The sequence below is a fragment of the Felis catus genome, chromosome D4 (genome assembly GCF_018350175.1).
Source record: "Felis catus isolate Fca126 chromosome D4, F.catus_Fca126_mat1.0, whole genome shotgun sequence".
NCBI classification, from domain to species: Eukaryota; Metazoa; Chordata; class Mammalia; order Carnivora; family Felidae; genus Felis; species Felis catus.
Genome location: NC_058380.1, coordinates 47830526 through 47852107, shown reverse-complemented (window position 1 = coordinate 47852107; position 21582 = coordinate 47830526). Strand labels below are relative to the sequence as shown.

At 37.8% G+C, this 21582-nt stretch overlaps 2 long non-coding RNA genes across 4 annotated transcripts in view; one reads left to right on the top strand and one right to left on the bottom strand.

Moving 5' to 3' along the window:
- LOC111557498 overlaps nt 1-21582 on the bottom strand; it is an 88820-nt gene that overhangs the window by 17690 nt on the left and 49548 nt on the right. The window contains exon 2 of the long non-coding RNA XR_002737542.2: nt 11266-11402. This is a non-coding gene — a long non-coding RNA (uncharacterized LOC111557498). The remainder of the gene's footprint in view (nt 1-11265; nt 11403-21582) is intronic.
- The window catches only part of LOC111557497, a 33135-nt gene that overhangs the window by 3612 nt on the left and 7941 nt on the right, over nt 1-21582 (top strand). The gene's annotated exons all lie outside the window — the stretch shown is intronic.

Sequence of the window (21582 nt, the reverse complement as noted above, 5' to 3'; positions counted from 1 at the left end):
GTTCAGAGCCTGGAGCCTGCTTCAGATTCTGTGTCTCCCACTCTCTCTTACCCTCCCCGCTTGCATTCTGTCTCTCTCTCTCATAAATAAATTAAAATAAATTAAATTTTAAAAATAAATTAACAAACAATTTTATAATGTGGAAAAACTATAAACAGCCTATATGTGGTAATGGTTAAATAAATTATGGTATATTCATACTAGAATGATAGGTCACTCTTAAAATAAATGGGGTAGATTGAAGTGCACTAACATGAAAGGTTTATAAAGCATATTTACGGGTGCAAGTTACAAAGCTAGGAAGCTAATCACACACACACACACACACACACACACACACACACACACACACAGATATGTAAATGATTAAATGCATAGAAAAAGCTTTCAGATGCAGGGAGAAGTATGAATAGGGGCTGGGAAGAGAGAGGAAAACAAAGAACACAGGGGCGCCTGGGTGGCTCAGTCGGTTCAGTATCTGACTTTGGCTCAGGTCATGACCTCACAGTTAGTGAGTTCCAGCCCCGCGTCGGGCTCTGTGCTGACAGCTCGTGGCCTGGAACCTGCTTCAGACTTTGTGTCTCCCTCTCTCTCAGCCCATCCCTCTCTCTCTCTCTCTCTCTCTCTCTCTCTCTCTCTCTCTCTCTCAAAAAATAAACATTAAAAAAAATTTTTTAAAGAAAACAAAGAACAGAGTGGATATTTGCTTTTAACTTTACATGTTTGTAAATTGTTTCAGTTTTATAAAGTATACTTGTTTCCTTGAAGTTACAACAAAAATGTACTCTACCAGGAAAAAAAAATGATACTATGGATAAATGCCTCTGACTCTTTCTCTTAGTTGGATAGCCTTCCATTTTGTGTGGTAACTGAAACCCTATTTCCAGGGCCCAACTCAATCATCACAATATTTCTTGATGTTTAAGTCAAAGTTATTACAAATTCCAATTAAGATTTTTAAACTTCCTTGAGTGTTGGGCATTTCCATGCCTGCAAACTTCCCACCCTTTCTCACAAACACCGAATACCAGCATCTCCGCTATGCTTTTCCACAGTACTACAAAACTAGAGCACTTTAACAATGCATTATAATCATTTCTCAGAGCCACCAGTGAACATATTCATCGGAGTTCTCAGTGTTTATTAAAGAGGATATTAAAGAGGAATTTTCCTGCACATATACGACTGAGAACGAAATGCAACTAAGAGGAACCATCTCTGACTTTCACCCTCTCTTTGCCTAATAAGTGGTGCGGGGATGTGAGCCATTTCCATAATTCATAGGCATCCTGTGATGTGCAAGGTTATTTTTGAATTTGTTTCTCCGGTAAGAAAAGATTTCCTTCCTAAAATTAGATTGTGAATCTACTTCCAAAGCCACTAATCAAACATAAGTTAAAGCTACTTATAAGGGAGAGAAAACTTTAGAGCTCTAAAATCATTAGAAATAGGTCACCGAGAGCTTCAGTAAAACTTCAGACAAGGTTCCAATAAAAAAAAGGTATTCTCATTAAGAAGCTGTAAAGTAATCCTGCTATCAAACAGGAAAAAAAATTGCATATGCAAAAGCAGCAAAATATAGTCTATAAAGTCATTTAATGAAGCAGAAATTTGTATCTATGCCATATCTAATGCAGTTCTTAAAAAACCTCAGCATATTCACTAATTATGAACCATATATTATACACAGTTATTATGGGTATTATTCAGCAATAGAAGATTTAAACTTGGTTGTCTCCTTCACCATAGTTAGCAAAGAAATATTGGCACATATATGATCTGCTTAAATAGGTTAGAAAATAGGAGGGAATTTACTAACTAGCCCTTTAATTATGCAAACAGAGTTTCCATAATTCTGAAACTGAATTCCATGACACCCACAGATTTCCCTATAATCTAGCTGTAAATAGTAATTACAGTGTTCATAGTAGAAAATGCTGTATTTTAGATTGCAAAACAGTCTCTATTATTATCCCTTGTATTAAGTCATTTGATAACTGTCTAAAACTTCCCTACTAGGATGATTTTTAGATTCTTTGGAAGCATATTTTTCTTTATTTTCATGAAAAGTGTTAGAAAAATCTGTTCAGCCATTTTCAAGTTAAAGGACAATGGGAAGGGAATTTGCCGTTGAACTTTAAAACATTATATTTAGCAGGTCCTCAGTGGGTTGCATAATCAGTTCAAGACTATGGATTAACAATCAAAGGAAGCTCAGACACTGACCTACATTAGAGAAACCCTACACACACAACCAAGAATTCATCATCCCCAGAGAACTGAAAGCCTTCCGGGTAACCTGCTAGCTAAGCAGGATTTGTCCCAATATTATAGTGCTAGGGACCAAGAAAAAAATCATCCTGAAAGGTACCACATTAAAGGTGAGAAAAACAGCAAGAGTCCTACATAACCCACCATTAATTTTCAGACCTAGACAATAGTGCTGCAAGGCAATGATCATTTTACTATTTACTACGCGGGTTGAAGTCTACATCTAATTTGAAAACCACTGTGGGTTTATATTCATCCTCAGGATGTTGAACACATAAGCTGCCAAATGAACTAGCTGTGTTCGAAGTGGGATAATTTCAACTATCTTGAGCTTCACACCCAAATGTTTCACCATCGCTTCAACCTGACATGGGTTGTCGTACTTCTTGAAATGTATCCTATTGCCACCAAAATCTACTTCTGTGTTTCCTATCTCAGTGAACAGATCCTCTATCTACCCAGCTAAATGTTGAAGCCAGATAATGAAGCATCATCTTTGATCATTCCTTCTTTGTATCTTGCACATCTAATCACAAGTCTTTCAAATTTCCTTATCCATTCATTTGTCTTCATCTCTACTATCACCGCCATGGTTCAGAACACCAAAATCACTTCTCTAGGTCTAGAGGTGAACTAGAGGAGGGCTCGTGCATCTTAAGGTCCCTTCTAGAACCTTGTATCTAATTTTGTATTCAAAGCTTTGTATTATTTTTCTTAAAGAGGATCCCAAATTATATAAACTGTGGACCCTTACAAAACCTATACTCTCTCCTGTCTGAATTATTGCAAAAGCCTCCAATCTCCTTAGCACCATAGATAACGTGGTCTTTCTAAAATGCAAATATGACCATATTCTTCCATTGCTTAAAAATCTCCAATGGCACCATGTTTTTCTTAGGAGTTAGTCTCAACTCCTTGTCATGACTTACATTTTATACAGTCTACACATATTTTTGATCTACATACAACTTCTCCAGCTACTCTACTGCCCTTATACCATATTCTGTGAACACATCAAAATGTGTCCCCCAGTACTTCCCATTCTCTTTCCTTGAGAGAGCAGAAACCAGGTCTCATTGCCTGTTATATTAACAGCACCTAGCACTATTATGCCACTTAGTAGGCATTTCATAAATATTTATTGAAGAAATACAGGAATGAAAAATGAATGCACTCTACATCACTGGTCCAAATCCAGGCATAGTGATCAGAAACCATGAGGGATCAATCTAGCAAGAAAAGCACTAACTGATTCCTGGAAATAAATTGCAGTTGACTTCCCATATTCATGAGTAATTATATTGAAAAGAACTTTGATGAATCATATATCAGGGGGAACAGTTATTAAATGTCAGTCTAGGTTTCTCTCTCCCTTCGAAATCTGCATTTCTTCCCAATTTCCTGTTGCTTTGAATGTAATGCCTGATATGCCAGATTACTCCTAGCTGGCACTGCCCTATAGTGAGAATATGTACAAGTATATAATCCAGGGCATGAGCATAGATGATCCCTTACCTTTTTTCTGGTAAGCTACTATTTTCTGGTAGATATTTTTCCTATTCATTCACCAACATAATGTGGCAAACTTCGAGAGTTTTCTTCATCCATATTTCCCCATCTCCTGTAAATATATTCTTACCAGGTAACTGAGATAAAATGTTTTCACTAATTATCCTGAAAATTTCTTTTTTTTTTAACGTTTATTTATTTTTGAGACAGAGAGAGACAGAGCATGAACGGGGGAGGGTCAGAGAGAGAGAGAGAGAGACACAGAATCTGAAAAAGGCTCCAGGCTCTGAGCGTCAGCACAGAGCCCGACGCGGGGCTTGAACTCACGAACCGCGAGATCATGACCTGAGCCGAAGTCAGATGCTCAACCGACTGAGCCACCCAGGCGCCCCTCCTGACAATTTCTTTATATAAATTAATACTGATTTAGATTATACCTCACGCTGATATAAAGCTTTCAACAACTGATTACAAAATGCCACAAACTTTTTTATAGCCCTTGATTTAAGAAACTTAAATTCATTGAATACTTATTCATTGAATACTTATTCATTGAATACTTATTCATTGAATACTTACTTTATGTGCTAGGCAGTAGGCCACAATGTGCATCAAAGAAATTTATATTGTCCTACAAGCCTTTCCCATGTAGGGACATAATTTAATAATGTGTCATACCACTCAATAAAATTCTTAGATCATTTTATATTGTCCCTGCATATTTTTTGGTAAACTTTCCAAATATACATAAAGCATAGATAGATGAACAGATAGACATAAAGTTGATTATTAAAATTAGGATTTAGGTAGGTAGATAGGTATGTGGATAGATAGTATTTGAATATTATATCCAAATGCATATTTATTAAAATTTTGCATACCTATACATACATTAGCTTGACTGACTTAAGAGTTTGTTTTTTTTTTTTATTTTTTTTGTCAACATTTATTTATTTTTGGGACAGAGAGAGACAGAGCGTGAACAGGGGAGGGGCAGAGAGAGAGGGAGACACAGAATCGGAAACAGGCTCCAGGCTCTGAGCCATCAGCCCAGAGCCCGATGCGGGGCTCAAACTCACAGACTGCGAGATCGTGACCTGGCTGAAGTCGGACGCTTAACCGACTGCGCCATCCAGGCGCCCCTGACTTAATAGTTTTAAACATTGGATTAATGTAGCTTTTGATAATTCATGGGGCAAACCTTCCATCCATTACTTTTTTTCAATATTTTCTTAGTTTTTCTTACTTTCTCCTTTTTCTAGCTGAAATATTAATATGACTTTGTCAAATCTCAGATAATCATACTAAGATTTTTAAGAACTACCTCAACCCCATAAATTAATTTGTAAAGAACTAACATCTTTGACCTTACATAGTAATCCATGAGATTCTTTTTTTTTTTTAATTTTTTTAAATGTATTCATTTTTGAGAGAGAGAGACAGACAGAGTGTGACCAGGGGTGAGGAGGGGCCGAGTGAGAGGGAGAGACACAGAACTTGAAGCGGGATCCAGGCTCCATGCTGTCAGCACAGAGCTCTATGTGGGGCTCGAACCCTTGAACCATGAGATCATGACCTGAGCCAAAGTCGGACACTTAACTGACTGAGCCACCCAGGCTCACTGATGAGATTCTAAATAATAATGATCAAGGACATTCTGCTGTTGCTCATGCTTAGCCCTAGTGTACTGAAATCCCTAGATCCAATGAGAGATTAAGATGAACAATCCATACATTTGATTGTTGCTTAGCCAAAAGATAAACAAACAAAAAAAAAAATCAGAAAGAAAGAAGGCAAGAAAGAACCACACTATGTCAAAATAAGACACAAGTTTAATTTGATATCCCTACATCAAAAGCCATACCAAATGCGCAATGGCATCAAATCCACTGGCTAGACACAAAGACTTCAGTTGTAGTAAGAATCTTCCACTTGGCATCCTTTTCATAGAGTGATTGCCTATGAGCACTTTATCCCCAGTCTCAATAAAGGTGGCCCACTTCTTTATTACCAGAATAGAAAATATTTACAGTCTTGGACACAATGGTGTTTAACCCTCAGAAATTAGGAAGGAGAAAAATAAATAAAGCCAGTGAGATACAGCAGAGGCAGATAATAAAAACTACTGCTCTGCCTTAGTAACCTCATGATTTTGAATCTATACAAAGTAAAAAATTGTAGCATATTGGCACCCTGAGAGCAGAGATTTTGTCTTCATTCTATCACAAATTCACACCCAGAGGGGCGCCTGGGTGGCGCGTCGGTTAAGCGTCCGACTTCAGCCAGGTCACGATCTCGTGGTCCGTGAGTTCAAGCCCCGCGTCGGGCTCTGGGCTGATGGCTCGGAGCCTGGAGCCTGTTTCCGATTCTGTGTCTCCCTCTCTCTCTGCCCCTCCCCCGTTCATGCTCTGTCTCTCTCTGTCCCAAAAATAAATAAACGTTGAAAAAAAAAATTAAAAAAAAAAAAAAAAAAAAAAACAAATTCACACCCAGACCATGGCCATATAGAGTCAGAACTGGGGGATTTTCAGAACAGCCTGGCCATGATTTTTAAATCCTAAGTAGTATTTTCTGAATATTCAAAGTGAAAATACTTGTAAGCCACAATTTCCCTTTTGATCAGCATACATATTTTACTTAGAATCTTTCTAAATCTTGGGGCGCCTGGGTGGCGCAGTCGGTTAAGCGTCCGACTTCAGCCAGGTCACGATCTCGCGGTCCGTGAGTTCGAGCCCCGCGTCGGGCTCTGGGCTGATGGCTCGGAGCCTGGAGCCTGTTTCCGATTCTGTGTCTCCCTCTCTCTCTGCCCCTCCCCCGTTCATGCTCTGTCTCTCTCTGTCCCAAAAATAAATAAACGTTGAAAAAAAAATTTAAAAAAAAAAAAAAAAAGAATCTTTCTAAATCTTGCATATTAAGTTAAAGTAGTAAGAACAATGGCATCATACCTAGAACTGAAAGCAATGAGTAAATGTGTGCAGGTGTATATGTATACACATATATATTTTTTATTATATCACAATATAGAGATACATATGACTAGTCTGAGTTTATCCTTTGAAAAGTGTGAAACTAATTGGTTTGGAATTAACAAAGTTACTGACATTTTAAAAGGCCAATGCTAGAGAAAAAACACATTACTTTCGACTACGTTGTAGGGTAAGCCCTTAACAATTATGTCTGTGCACATATCTATACAGCTGTAGAAGTCAGAAGTTTTTTAAAACTAGTTAAGAAGCACTAGTTGACCTTTCCCTATCTTCCTTGGAGTGCACCTTTATTAACGTGCCCTTCAAAAACTGCAAACTGCACAGAGACATGAAAACAGTGCTCTCCCAAAGAGATAGGGAAGGATGTAAATCATGGATGGCTCTAGCCTCTGGCAGATTCACTCACACCTTGTTCCTTAGATAGCGCTTCCCTTTTTTGTCAGCTCTAGAAAGCAAAAGAAAAAAGAAAAAGATATTTGTAATTGTGACCTACAGCTCTTAAAAAATTAAATAAAATGCCACTGTTCAGAGAAATGCAAAAACGTTAGCATTGAAATCACCAGAGCAGAGGTGCCAAAGATGGCAGAAATGACAACATGGCCTGTGAGAAATATGTGAAAATAAGACCCCAGTGCAATCCAGCATTTGTACATTCTCTACACATTTTCATTGCTGAACCAAAGGTTTGAGTTCATAACAGTGTTTGACTTGGAAAGAAAGGTAGCAGCACCAAAAATAAATCCAAAGAATACCTATTCCCTGTTGGAGTATCTGCCAATAACCTTTCTTGCGATTATGTTTTATCTAGCCATGGAAAAGCTATTCACAAAACAAAAGATGCCAATGAGCACCGATGTAGCCCCGCGCATAGACACAGTTGAAAAGCAGCATTGTGTTTTCATAATGCTGTCAAGTCCTGCTATAGAATATACGAAAGCTTCCTTCCTTCTTTCATATTGCTAACCGTCAAAGGGAAGAGTTGTTATTGGTGATTAAGTCCAGGTACTGAGAGTGATACTGGGCTCAGGAAGGAATGACAGAGAATAGTGGGAAGAATTTTGAAAAGAATGACCTGCATCTCCACAAATAAATCACTCTATGTATCTGTTTCAACTACTTTGGGCTGTCTGCATATATTGCAGAATGCTCTTGTCCTAGTCTCCTTAAGAAGGAAGAATATTAAAAAGTTTCTTAAAAAACCCATCCTACATCTCAAATATGCTCAAGAAAAATGGGGAATAAGTTGGGGAAAATGACGTAGAATGCTAAAAAGTTCCTTAAGAAACTCATCCTACATCTCAAATATGCTCAAAAAAATGGGGAGTAAGTTCAGGAAAATGAGGTGCTATGTAAAAGGACAGTCATAAGAAGCACAAATGTATGAATAGTCATATCCTGTTTAGATTAGAGTTTCATTTTATTTCCCATAAAGGGGACAGAACACTGGATCAAAAAAGAAAGCCAAAGAAATGTAGTAGATAAACTCCTAACATCCATTCCAGGGGGATTGTCATTATAAATATGAAAGTAAAAACAATAAAGTTTCTAGAAGATAATGCAAGTGAATATCTTCTAGATGATTTGAGATTAAGAAATATTTCCCAGAGGACAAAGGGTACTAACCAAATAAAAAAATAATAAATAGGACTACATTAAACTTAAGAACTTCTTTTCTTTAAAAGATACTATTAAGAAAGTGAAAAGTAAAGCCACAGGCTAGGAGAAAATATCTGTAACATATATAATCAACAAAGGGCTCTTTAGAGAATACATTTTAAAATCTAAACCATCAATAAGAGAAAGCTAAAATTTAATCAAAAAGATGGATGAGAGACTGTGAAGAAGAATCTTACACAAGATGTTATCCAAATATCCAACAAGTACAGGAAAGGAGGCTAACCACATTAGCAGTCAAGGAAAGGTAAAAACAACTCTACAAACTCATCACAATTCAAATGACTGAAAATACTACGGGTTGGCTAGTCTTAGGAGCTACAAGCATTTAAACACTACTGGCAGAGGGGTGCCTGGGTGGTGCAGTCGGTTAAGCGTCCGACTTCAGCCAGGTCCTGATCTCGCAGTCCGTGAGTTCGAGCCCCGCGTCGGGCTCTGGGCTGATGGCTCAGAGCCTGGAGCCTGTTTCTGATTCTGTGTCTCCCTCTCTCTCTGCCCCTCCCCTGTTCATGCTCTGTCTCTCTCTGTCCCAAAAATAAATAAAAGTTGAAAAAAAAAATTTAAACACTACTGGCAGAAATGGAAAACCATTTTGGATATCTGTTTAGCATTATCTGCTCAGGTTAAAGATATCTTCCTAGTGATGCACCACTCACCATGCACACATATTAACAAAAAGACATATGCAAGAACATTCACAGTGATATTATTCATAATCACTGAAAACTGGAACTAACCCAAATGTCCATCAGATGTGAAATAAATAAACTGTGATACATTCCTACAAGGAAACACACTATAGCCATCACAATGAATAAAACTATTCCCACATGCAATTACAGCAAGGAATATGGCAAATATAAATTAGCAAAAGAAGCCAGGCACAAAAGAATCATTATATGCAATTTCATTTACACACAGCTAAAAAAAAAAAAAAAAAAGGAAGAAGAAGAAGAAATGTAGGCAAAACCAACTGTCGCAGACTATGAGTCTGGAGTTCACTCTTGTGCAGCAAGAGAGTGATTGCAGAATTGAATACAAGAGAGGCTAATGTCCAGGAGGAGCCAAGAGCCCTGAACAGGAGTTTCATCCCCATATTTATTGAGCTCACAAGCTATTACCCACATGGTGAATGTGCAGAAAATAAGATCTTACACACATGAACATTGAGAAAATAGACAGTAATCATTAACTTGAGTGTGTAAGAAGCAAAGGGTCTGGGGGGCAAGTGGAATTTGTGATCAAAGAACAATAGTACATAGGCATCAAATGGAAAGTAATTTCCTGCAGGTGATATAACAAGATACTCATGATCCCATTACAATATCTCCCAAGTTAACCTCAAGTGATTTCACCCCATGGTGGCAGCTTTCCACCCCAAGCTTTTTTCTAACCCATTTATGTAAGTAGAACCTACTTCCCCATAACAACCAATGGTATTAGAAGTCAAAATAGTGGTTAGTTCTGGGGAAAAGTTCAGTGGTTGAAAGCGGACATGAGTAGAAATCCTAGGGAGGGTATTTGTAGTGTTTCATTTCTTGAGTAGGGAGGTGGTTTCACAAGTGAGTTCATTTTGGATAATTAATTCAGCTGAACACTTATTATTTCCGCACTTTTCTGTGTGTGTTATACTTCAGTTAAGAGGTTTTCTTTTTCTTTTTTCTTTTTTCTTTTTGTTTTAAGTGGCCAGATATAGTCTCTCTTCAGAGACATAAGAAACAGGCCATTAACATACTCGATTCCTATCAAATGCCAAGCCCTTTGTTAAAGTAATCTAATCTTTTCAAAAAATTAAGTGTGCAATTGTCCTTTTAAAATTAAGATCGACCCAATTTTAAAGATGAATAAAGTAAGAGATTGAGTGATTAGTCCAAAATTTAAAGGTCAGTAAATTCCAGGGCTGGGTACAAAACCCAAGTCCTACTATTCCATGCCCAGTACCATTTCTCTCATTACACAATTACTTTGAAGTTTAAACAGTAAAGCTTTGCTTCACATCTTCAATCCATCAAGAAATTGTGTTTAATAGGATAAATGTGCTAGCCTCCATTGTGCTGTCAGAAAATTATGCATGCAGAAAGGTGCCTGTTGGTGAAAATGCCCTTTCTAAAAAGCCTCAGGGCACCTACCTGCCTATACAACCCTTCCTCCAAGGGCATCCATTTACAAAAGTCTCTGGGCGTTGAATAACATGACCCTGTGACCCAGCCTCTGCCATTTTATACTGGTTAAGGCATGGCTTTTGAAGTCAGAGCTGAGTTTGAGTCCAAGCTCTATCAGCATTGAACTTCTCCCAATCTTGTTTCCATATCTATAAAACAGAGATAGGGATAATACCTGCCTCCCAGGGGTGAGATGAACAGTAATCCGAATTCCTGACATCAGGTTAGTTAAATCACAAGTAAATAATGTCTTTGGTACTGTTTGGGCTTATGTTGTTTTTCTAACTCCAAGTGACTATTTGACTCAGACACATAAAGACCAAAGACCTTTGAAATGGCCTGGCATGAGAGCTCGGAGACACAATAACACCCTCTCCTGCATGGTAACGCAACAATCCGACCACACACTCTCTGTGGCAGGGATGAATGCAAGATGTGGAGACAGCTGGAACTCAGTAAGAGTAAAAGTTGAAATCCACATTAAGGGAAAAGCAGCCACAAAGTGATAGGAGCTAAGTAGGCAGAGGCCATGAGGAGAGAAGTAAGCAGGGGACGTTTTGTTGGCAGAATGGAAAAAAGTAGCTGAAAAATAGATGGTTCAGGTAACAGACATGGGCACAAAGCAGCGAGCACTGTCTCTGGAGGAAGAGTTTCAGACTCACCATTATGAGAGCTGCTGTGTACAGAGTACAGCGTTCTGAGGGACAGGGAGTACAGCTCAGGTTCCCTGGAAGGCGTCCCTTGTAGCTGCTGGGAGTATTCACAAAGCACATCCCCGCACCCAAAAGCTCTTCCACACCTGAAAGGCCAATTAAGAGAGAGAGGGTGTTAAAACATCTGTCTTAGAGCCAAATAAACCAGAGTTAGATTAAGCAGAAAGATAAAGGTCCAAGTTTATACAAGAAAGTAATACACTTTAACCTAGTGAATGCTGTTTGTAATCTTCTTAAACTTGTCCATCAGACACGCTTCAGTAAAAATTATTTCTAGAAAGAATAATTTATAAGATTGTCTTAGCTGTCCATACAGAGAAAACTTCTGGAAACGGTCCACTCAGCCACAAACCAAGAAATTGCCAGTGGGTCCCCAGATGGAAAACGCAACCACAGAAGGAAAGTCTTCAAAGTCTACTCAAACATAAGCCAATCTGAAAAGTGAGAGTAAATACACCATATGCCAAAAGATTTAGATTTAGACCATGAATCTGACTTCAAGGACAATAGAACTACCACATTAATTCTTTATGTTTTGTTTATACAAGAAAAACTGTTGAAAAAATAGAGATAAATAGTTTATACATAATGAAAGTGCCAGAAAATCCAAAACCATTGCTACCAGATCATTGTAATGCTTGACGCTTAGGGGCTAAAGTTTCTAATGTTGCAGAGATATGTCCTTAGAGAATATTTAAAATAATATGTAAACTATTTGAGCTCCTTTGGCTTTCATCCTCCATAAAGTTAAGTGATGGGAATATTGCTGGACATCCAGAGAAAAGTCAATCCACAAGGTTACTCGAATAACTGGAGGCTAATGTATTGTGTTGCTCTTTTCAAAGTGAATATTATAAATTATTTTCTGGATGTTTTCTTAGAAGCATTTTACCATTACAGACACTATTTGACTACTGATAATTTGAGAGTTGCATGAAAAAAATATCTGCTACAATTCAGAAAAAAAATAGCAATAGGTTGTGAACAAGGGCTATGCTCATTTTGCTGTGTTTAGAATAATGTAGCAGTGCCTATAACAAGTAAACAGTGGGCTGGCTTTGTTCTGCTGGATTTAGATTAACCTTTACAAGCAATGCAGAATTAGATTATGAAAATAAATTGAAAATGGCATCTCCTTAGACTCACTTTGTACTCTGCATTTTCTTAAGCTTTTATGTGACTGTCAAATATTAGTTCAGGGCTCCATTTGTATTTGTGGCATTTTTTTTTTCTTCTGAAAAGATAAGCACCAGCCTTCAGAGAAAGCTTCTGACTATTGGATACAGAAAACAACTCGTTCCTGAATGGTTAATGTTTCAAATATGAGCACAGATACCAGATGGCAAAAGGGGAAAAAAGAATTCAAGTTGTTTCATTGTTCAGTGATAAAGATTTTTCCATCTGCTGGTTCAATACTAACTTGGTTTACATTCACTTAGAGCCAATACAATTAAAACTCTATTTGAAGTGAAATGTTTCAGAAAAATAAAACTAGAAACCTGAGAAATACTTCTACAGGTCATACCCATCCTTCAAATACCTAAGCTCTTATAGGTGTACAAATGTGAGTGTATGATAAAACAAAGATATCAAATATGTTTTGAAAAATCCTAAAGTCACATGCATTTAAGTAATTCTAACGAAGACTATTTGTGATTGAGATGTAAGTGGACATCTGCTAGAATTTAGAGTCTCGGTGAAATAAAATGTATCTAAAGTAATAACATACTGGGGTATTCATCACAAAGGATGGAATGGGAGACTACTGATGAGTGAACAATATGGCAGCAGTTAACAAAAACAAGTTTGAATGGTTAATTCACTGAGACCAAAGAGCAGGTGAAGAGGAAAAATAGCACAGCAATCACTAGCAGCAGCATCTTAAGAGAGCAGGAGTCTTACATACTAAAATAGGGTAAAGAAAAGAGGAGTACTTAGAAACAAGAGAGTTATAGATTCTCTCCTAGCAAGCAGATGCCTTTTCCCATAATCCTTTGATAGAAAGAAGTCTTACTCAAAATGTAAGATTCATAACATGAAGAAGTAGTTTTCCAGAGTAACCTTCCCTTTTGTCCTGAGAACACTGTTACACTGGACATCTCTTCGGTGCATAAAAGCTCCTCAAGGACAAGGCTATAACTTACTTCTGCATCTCTGATGCCTTGCACTTAGCAAATGATAGATGTTCTACAAATATTTGATAACAGAATTGATCTGAGAATTCTACCTTCTAAACTGATATTGCTCATTTCCTTCAATCAGAGTAAGCTCATGAAGATAAAAAAAACAATGTTTCCTTATCCATTTTTGGTGAACCACTTACAATAGTGTCGGACCTAAATTTACTCTTTAATAAATCATGACAAACATAATGGATGAAAAAAAATACTTCCTCTGCCTGTAACACATTTACATCTGCTTCCTTCTTTGCTCTTTCACCAAGTAGTCTCCAATGAGAGGGTACAACAAAACAAAACAAAACAAACAAACAAACAGAGGGGCACACAGCCAAGAGGCTGGCAAAGTGACCCAATGAATTCCAGGAAGAAAATATTAGAATTTTCATTTTTATTTATTTTTCATCTCATCCTTTTAAAACATCTGAATTCTGTGCATATTTTATAACATATGATTATATTAATCCATTAATACATGCATATAATTTAATAAATAAACAAGCATATTTGATGGGTAAAGAACTGAGGGCACAATCAAAAAAGTTGGAGACCACTGGTAGAAGACTGAATTCTTACTACAAAATAAGAATGAAAGAAATACAGGGGCACCTGGGTGGCTCAGTTGGCTAAGCGTCTGACTCTTGATTTCAGCTCAGGTTATGATCTCAGGGTTCATGAGTTCGAGCCCTGCGTCGGGCCCTGCCCTAACAGTGTGGAACCTGCTTGGGATCCTCTTTCTCTCTCTCTCTGCCCCTCCCCCACTCTCACTCTCTTTCCCTCTCAAAATAAATAAATAAACTTAAAAATATGGAGGAAATATTTACAGAATTTAACATGTTTTTGATATCTATATTTTTAAATTACTACCTCAATTATATTCCAAATATTAAACTATAAAAACTATAATTGTGTATTAAATGACGTGGTTTTAAGGACTACTTAGGGACAAACACTCAATCAATAAATAATTTGGGGTAAATACATGTTTGTTGAATGAATGAATAAATGAATAAACATTCTGCCAAAATTGGAAAATGTTGTGATAAACTGAGCTGTCAGTCACTTGTGTTTTTCCAAGTGTTTTCTATTCGTTTTTGAATACCACCATGGGAAAAAAAAACCAAGTTCAGTTCATTATTTCGTGAATGCTGCATAATACAGTACACTCTTTCAGATTCACAGCACAGAGGAGTATGATAAAGCTCTAGGAAATGCTGTAGGGTAGAAACCTCTTTAGCTTAGATTATTCCAGCATTTCCCATCTGCACAGCTTATTTGACCACAACATTTCTCCCTCATCATAACAGCTATCAACTACCCACCGGGAATACTGTTCCTCAGAATGCACATGGTGAAATCCCATTTTAATGGGATTCAACCTGAAAACTGGAGACTGGACGGAATATGGAGTCATTCTTACTGGCTGTATATGTAACTAAAGGACAATTCAAACCACCTTACATGCAAGTCTTTGCTGTGCAATGTCATTACTAATGACTTAGGATTGTGGATATAGCAAGGACGCTCATTAAACTTCCTACTGACATCTATAAGGATGAACTTCACAAGCATGTTATTTAGACAAATATGATTTTATCTCAGATATGTAGATAATTTAAGGATACAGAATCTACTTGTTCTGAAAAGTTAATAAATTTTATAAAAAGTGGAGAAAAACGAAAGGACCTAATTAAAGGATTTACTATGTATCAGGCTCCATGCTAAAAAACATAGCTTTTTTTAGTGTTTATATTTACAAATGAATGTATTGGCTAGATATGGTTACCCCTCTTACCAGTGAGGAAGCTGGAAGTCAAAGAAGACTAGTAATGGACAGAACCCAAGGTAACTATGCAGGTTATCATCCAAACTAGGACACTTTTAAGAATATTGCATAATTATTCCGGGGTGATCTTTTTAGCCTAAGTTGTTCGCTTCCGACACATCTGACGAAGACGTGGGTTTGAACCCAGATCTACCCAACCTATCTTCTTTTCTTTACACCTTGTTGCTTGAAATAAGGATGCAGTTCAAATTATGAAGGGAATTCTTTCACGATGTACAGATATATCAAATCATTAGGTTGTATACTTTAAATATCTTATAATTTCATCTGTCAATTATAACTCCATAAAGCTGAAAAAATAATAGTTTAAAGACTGCTAGAGAAATCACTCATCAACAGCAAGAAAGAACTTATCAGTATTGATTCAAAAATATTTCAAATGCATAGGGGTGCCTGGTTGGCTCAGTCGGTAGAGCATGCAACTCTTGATCTCAGGGTCGTGAGTTCAAGCCCCATGTTGGACATAGAGCCAACTTTAAAAAAGTAAATGTATATAATATATACTATATATTATATATTTGAATATATATTCAAATATATTTTAACTGTATAAATAGAAAAGGAATGTACGATCAAAACATCAAAAAAATAATTCTATCTTCTACCAATGCAGAGGTGCCTTTAAAAAAATCCTAACATGGGGCACCTGGGTGGCTTGGTCCTTAAGCGTCCGACTTCAGCTCAGGTCATGATCTCACGGTCTGTGAGTTCAAGCCCCGCGTCGGGCTCTGTGCTGACAGCTCAGAGCCTGGAGCCTGTTTCAGATTCTGTGTCTCCCTCTCTCTCTGCTCCTCCCTGGTTCATGCACTGTCTCTCTCTGTCTCAAAAATAAATAAACGTTAAAAAAAAATTAAATAAATAAATAAATAATCCTAACATGATATTAGACATATCCTATAGCAATATAATGTAAAACGGTTGAGAATAATCCTTTATGCTGGTTTAACATCACTTAGAATCTTTTTAAAACACTATATTGCCTTATTTTACCATATACTAAGAAGATATTAAGAGACTAGAAAAGATCCAAAAAACAACAACTAAAATGGCTTCAAGAGTTGTTGCATGGAAGTCATGAGAGGGAAAACAAAAAAAGGTAAATGAGATAGAACTATTTAGTCTAGAGTGGAAAGTCCAAGAGATAACTCTAAAATTGCCTTCAAGTGAATTAAAAGCTGCTGAAAAGTCTTCATCTCCAAGAGGATAAAACAAGAGGGTTGGGATTTAATCACCAACCATGAGAATTAGCCTGTGGAATTGGGTCATGGTGGCAAAGACTAGTAAGTTCCACAAGTTACAAGGAGCATCTTCCAGGGTCTTTTACACTGAAAGAAGCAGTCACCCGCAATGCCTTATTTGACCATTGTTTTTCTTGAAAGTAAAGAGAGAACAACAATGGTCACCTGATGTCATGCAAGTCCTGTGATTCGTTGCTATGCTTTTCCTGATGCTAACGTATATGTCTGATGTAAGACATCGATCATTCAACGCTCCCCACTGAGTACAGTGTAAATTCAAACTCCTTATGATGTCATAAAAATGTTTACTAATATCTCCACCTACTCTTTCAGAAGAAAAACTTGCCACTCTCTCAACACACCCTGTGCCTCTCCTACCACAAGTCAGAACGGCAAGTATTCACTCCAAAACCACAGTGTTCTAACACAGCTCCGTGGCTTTACACAGGTTACTTCCTCCGAACAGGATATGCCTCCTTCCGCCCCAACAATCCCATCCTCCCACCCTGCCAGGCCCTTCACCCATCCTACAAATTATTCCCGTTCTTGAAGATAAAACTCAAATGCCTTCTCTCTGCTGATTTAATAGGTGATAAAATCCCTCTTGTCTGCATCCAGTCCCAACAGGGAAGTTTAGATTCTTCTTTCTGTGCTTTCAAAGTACCTTTTCCCTCATTTATTATGGCACACATTATAGTATTCTTAAAACTTCATTTGCCAGGCACCCTGGTTAGACTGTGCACTCTCCGGTGGCAATACACTGGGAAAGGAAGAGAACGAGACACAGTTTGGCCTGGTTCTTTCTGCTTCTTAGCTACCTAGCATATAGTAGTTGCCAAAATTTTTTGTTGAATCAATGAAGCCATTAATTACCTGTTACATGCAAAGAAATATTCAACATTCAAACTGTTGCTGTGGAAACAATATCTGGGGACTTCTATTGGTCTTTAAATTCAATCGATTTAGACTTGTTTTCCAAGTTTCTTCTGAAAGCATTTTACCTTCAAACGATAGAATCAATAATGTATGTTTAAACGCTCTGGAGCAAACATGTGTGTCTGAGGTACTCTGTCAAAACCACCAAAATATCCAGGACTCCAGGGGTAAAAGTAGTGAAGAGCAGATCTGTATAAAAAGGTGGTTAGAAAGTATAAATTTTCTCATCAAATCCGTTCCAGAAAAAGCTTCTGGGAGACACACAGGCATCCAGATCCCAATTCAGCTTTACTTGTATATGAATAAGGACAGCAGGGTTTTCCATGAGGAGGAATAGTGCATAAGAAAATTTTATTATTAATACAGACATAAAGCAATATCAGACATCTTAAATACAACTGGTCTCTTGTTGCCATTTGTAAGATGTTTGCTCTTTGATGTAAAGTTAATTTATGTCTCTACATTTGCAACATTTGTTAAAGCATTTACATTTTGAAGAAAATGAATAAATATGTCAAGTGCAAGGATGCATATTTAAATGTAGTGTTTACCTTCATAAAACAAGATACTTGCAAAATATTTCCTTTTAGTTTAAACACTGTTTACTTCTAATTGGGTCCATTTTAAATTATCCTTAATTGGACATTTCAAAAAAACAAGGAGGAATTACATATTTATTCATTTTAATGCATTTCACTTGTTTTGACTCAGTTGTCTTTTTTTAAAAAAAACTAAAAAGCATCACCTTAAGGTAACCAAATTTTGTCCTATGCAGCTAACCTGACTTCATTTTCCTTTCTTTCCCCAAGTTTTTCTTAAATTCCAGGTAGTTAACATACAGTGTAATATTAGTTTCAGGTGTAGTTTACTGATTCATCACTTACATACAACACCCGGTGCTCGTCACACTGACTTCATTTTCTAATAATTCAAGGAAGCAGAACTCAGTTCTCTAATATTAGCCTCTCCAAATCTCCAGCCCTTCCCTTCCTGTGGCCACCCTCCTCCCAGCATCCAAACTGGCCCAAATTCCTCCTGTATTTAAAAACAAGTAGCTGACCAGAGAAACAGGTCACATTCTGGCTATTTCCCTAGTTCTCTCTGCACTTTTAGACAACCTTCTCACTCCCTGTACTTCCTTCCCTCCATACTTTCCTCTGGAAAACTTGTCAACATAGCTAGAAGGACTTCCATTACCTGACACCTGCTTCTCTCTCTCCCTTCTCCCTCCTCCCACCACCGTCAGGTGCCGTTGTGTCTATCACCCTGAACTACTTCACTTCCACCAATGTGCCATACTTTGACTTGCCACCCCAAATTTTAACACTCTGTTCCTCCGTCCTGGAATGCTTTCCTTCACTCACCCTTTTTCCTCCTCTTCTTATCATAATTTTAGATGAAATGTGGGTGGAACACTGTAACTTAGTTGTTTTGTTGCATTCAGCCATATTTGTATCTTTGGGTCTTAATATTTGAGGGAAGTTCAGGTTTTAGATTGATTACAGTGTATTATACCTACAATAGTTGGTAACTTGTTTTTACAAAGAATGAATTGTGAAATTCATTTGTAAGTAAACAAGAAGAAAACTGAAAAATTTTCGAACAAAGAGACAGTGAGGGAAGTATAAACCTTCAAGAAAGTAGCAATAACCAAAACACTGCGATGCCTCAACAAGAAGAAAAATACAGCTAGTAAAACAGAATGAGTAGCTCAGAAGGATCCACCCCCAAAATAACACCAAACTGTGATAAAGAAATCTCCATGGGGCGCCTGGGTGGCGCAGTCGGTTGAGCGTCCGACTTCGGCCAGGTCACGATCTCGCGGTCCGTGAGTTCGAGCCCCGCGTCGGGCTCTGGGCTGATGGCTCGGAGCCTGGAGCCTGTTTCCGATTCTGTGTCTCCCTCTCTCTCTGCCCCTCCCCCGTTCATGCTCTGTCTCTCTCTGTCCCAAAAATAAATAAAAACGCTGAAAAAAAAAATTTAAAAAAAAAAAAAAGAAAGAAATCTCCAAAAAGTAAGGTGACAAAGAATATTTACTTAGAAAATACTGAGGGAATAAATGTGAAGTATCCACACATGGAAGCAAGTTCGAGGTGAGTTTAATAAGTGAAATATCAAAACTGAACATTCAAAATGATCAGGAATCAAATTTAATGTTTATCAAATCTTCAGAGAAATAATTTTTGGTTTTCAGGCTATAAAAGCCATCACAAAGGAAACACGGGTAACATAACAAACTAAAATTAAGGGAATAACATTTGATTAAGAAAATATATTTACATTGAATATAGTTATCAATACTTTATAGCGAGTGTATTCAAATATATTTGAAATATAAAGCATTAAGACTTCAAGAAAATACTGGGGTGCCTGGGTGGTTCAGTCAGTTAAGTGTATGACTCGATTTCAGCTCAGGTTATGATGTCAAGGTTCTTGAGTTGAAGGCCTGCATCGGACTCCACAGTGACAGCATGTGGAGCGCGCGCTCTCTCTCTCTCTCTCTCTCTCTCTCTCTCTCTCTCGATCTCTCCACCCCCCCACCCCACTCATGAGCGTGCATGCTCTCTCTCAAAAAAAAAACTTTTTAAAAAATTTTTAAAAAGAAAGACAACACTAAATTTAAGAAACAATGAAAAACAAAACTTTTGGCTAAAGATGTTAGAACACATAAAGCTGGCTGGATTGTTACTGAGATTATTTTCCAAATGATATATCTGTGTAAAAAAAAAATTATCCCCAAATTTAGCAACATAAATCATTGCATTTTTAAAAAATTTTTATAATGTTTATTTATTATTGAGAGACAGAGAGAGACACAGCATAAGCATGGGAGGGGCAGAGAGACGGGGAGACACAGAATCTGAAGCAGGCTCCTTCCAGGCTCTGAGCTGTCAGCACAGAGCCCAACACGGGGCTCGAACTCACAAAATGCGTTATCATGACCTGAGCCAAAGTCAGATGCTTAACTGACTGAGCCACCCAGGTATTTTACTCACAGATTAGGGTCTGTGAATTTGGAAAGGGCTCAACAGGGACAGCTTGCCACTGCTCCACTGTAACTCGGGTCTGTAACTGGGGTCTGAGAGAGAAGAACAGGGCCAGAGATGACTCCATAGTTGGGGACTAAAATCATCTGAACTCTTTCTTCATACATGTCTGGCATCTGTCTGGGAGACTGGAAATCTAGGACTACCTTTCAGAGCATCTATTAAACGTGGCCTTTCCAGGTAGCTTGGCATATGGGCTGTGACATGGTGGTCTTTAGATACCCAGATTCCTGGGGCGCCTGGGTGGCTCAGTCGGTTAAGTGTCCGACTTCAGCTCAGGTCATGATCTCGCGGTTCGTGAGTTCGAGCCCCGCGTCGGGCTCTGGGCTGATGGCTCAGAGCCTGGAGCCTGCTTCCGATTCTGTGTCTCCCTCTCTCTCTGCCCCTCCCCCGTTCATGCTCTGTCTCTCTCTGTCTCAAAAATAAATAAAAAAAAAAAATGTTAAAAAAAAAAAAAAGATACACAGATTCCTTCCACGACAGCTCAAGAGGTGCCAAGCATGAGCACTCCAGAACACAAAGTGAAAGCTGCTTTGCCTTTCTTTCCCTACCTCAGGAATCATGCAATATCATTTCTGCTGGATTCTATTGGTTACAAGCAAGTCACAAGCCCACCTAAGTTCAAGGAGTTGGGGGAGAGGCACCATGTCAAGGTCATATTGGAAAAGATGGTGTAGGATGGAGACATACTTATAGCCATCTTTATAAAATGCAGTTGGCCCCACGAACACATTCATACATGGCTAGCAGCTTTGTAAATTTTTATAGTCATTCTGGAAAGCAACAGCTTCTGTCATTTTAACTGAGTAATCTGACTCCAGGAGCTTCATAGTAAGGAAAGAATTGGAGAAAAGCAAAAAGTTATCATTAAATGCTAATAATCTGTGTTAGAAAAAAATTACAGAAACTATTCAGATGACTAAAACAGGCAAATGGTTTGGCAATTCTGATGGAAAATGGAAAATAGTCACAAAGGCTATACAAAAATTTGGAAATTATATGATGTGACAATAAATGAAGCA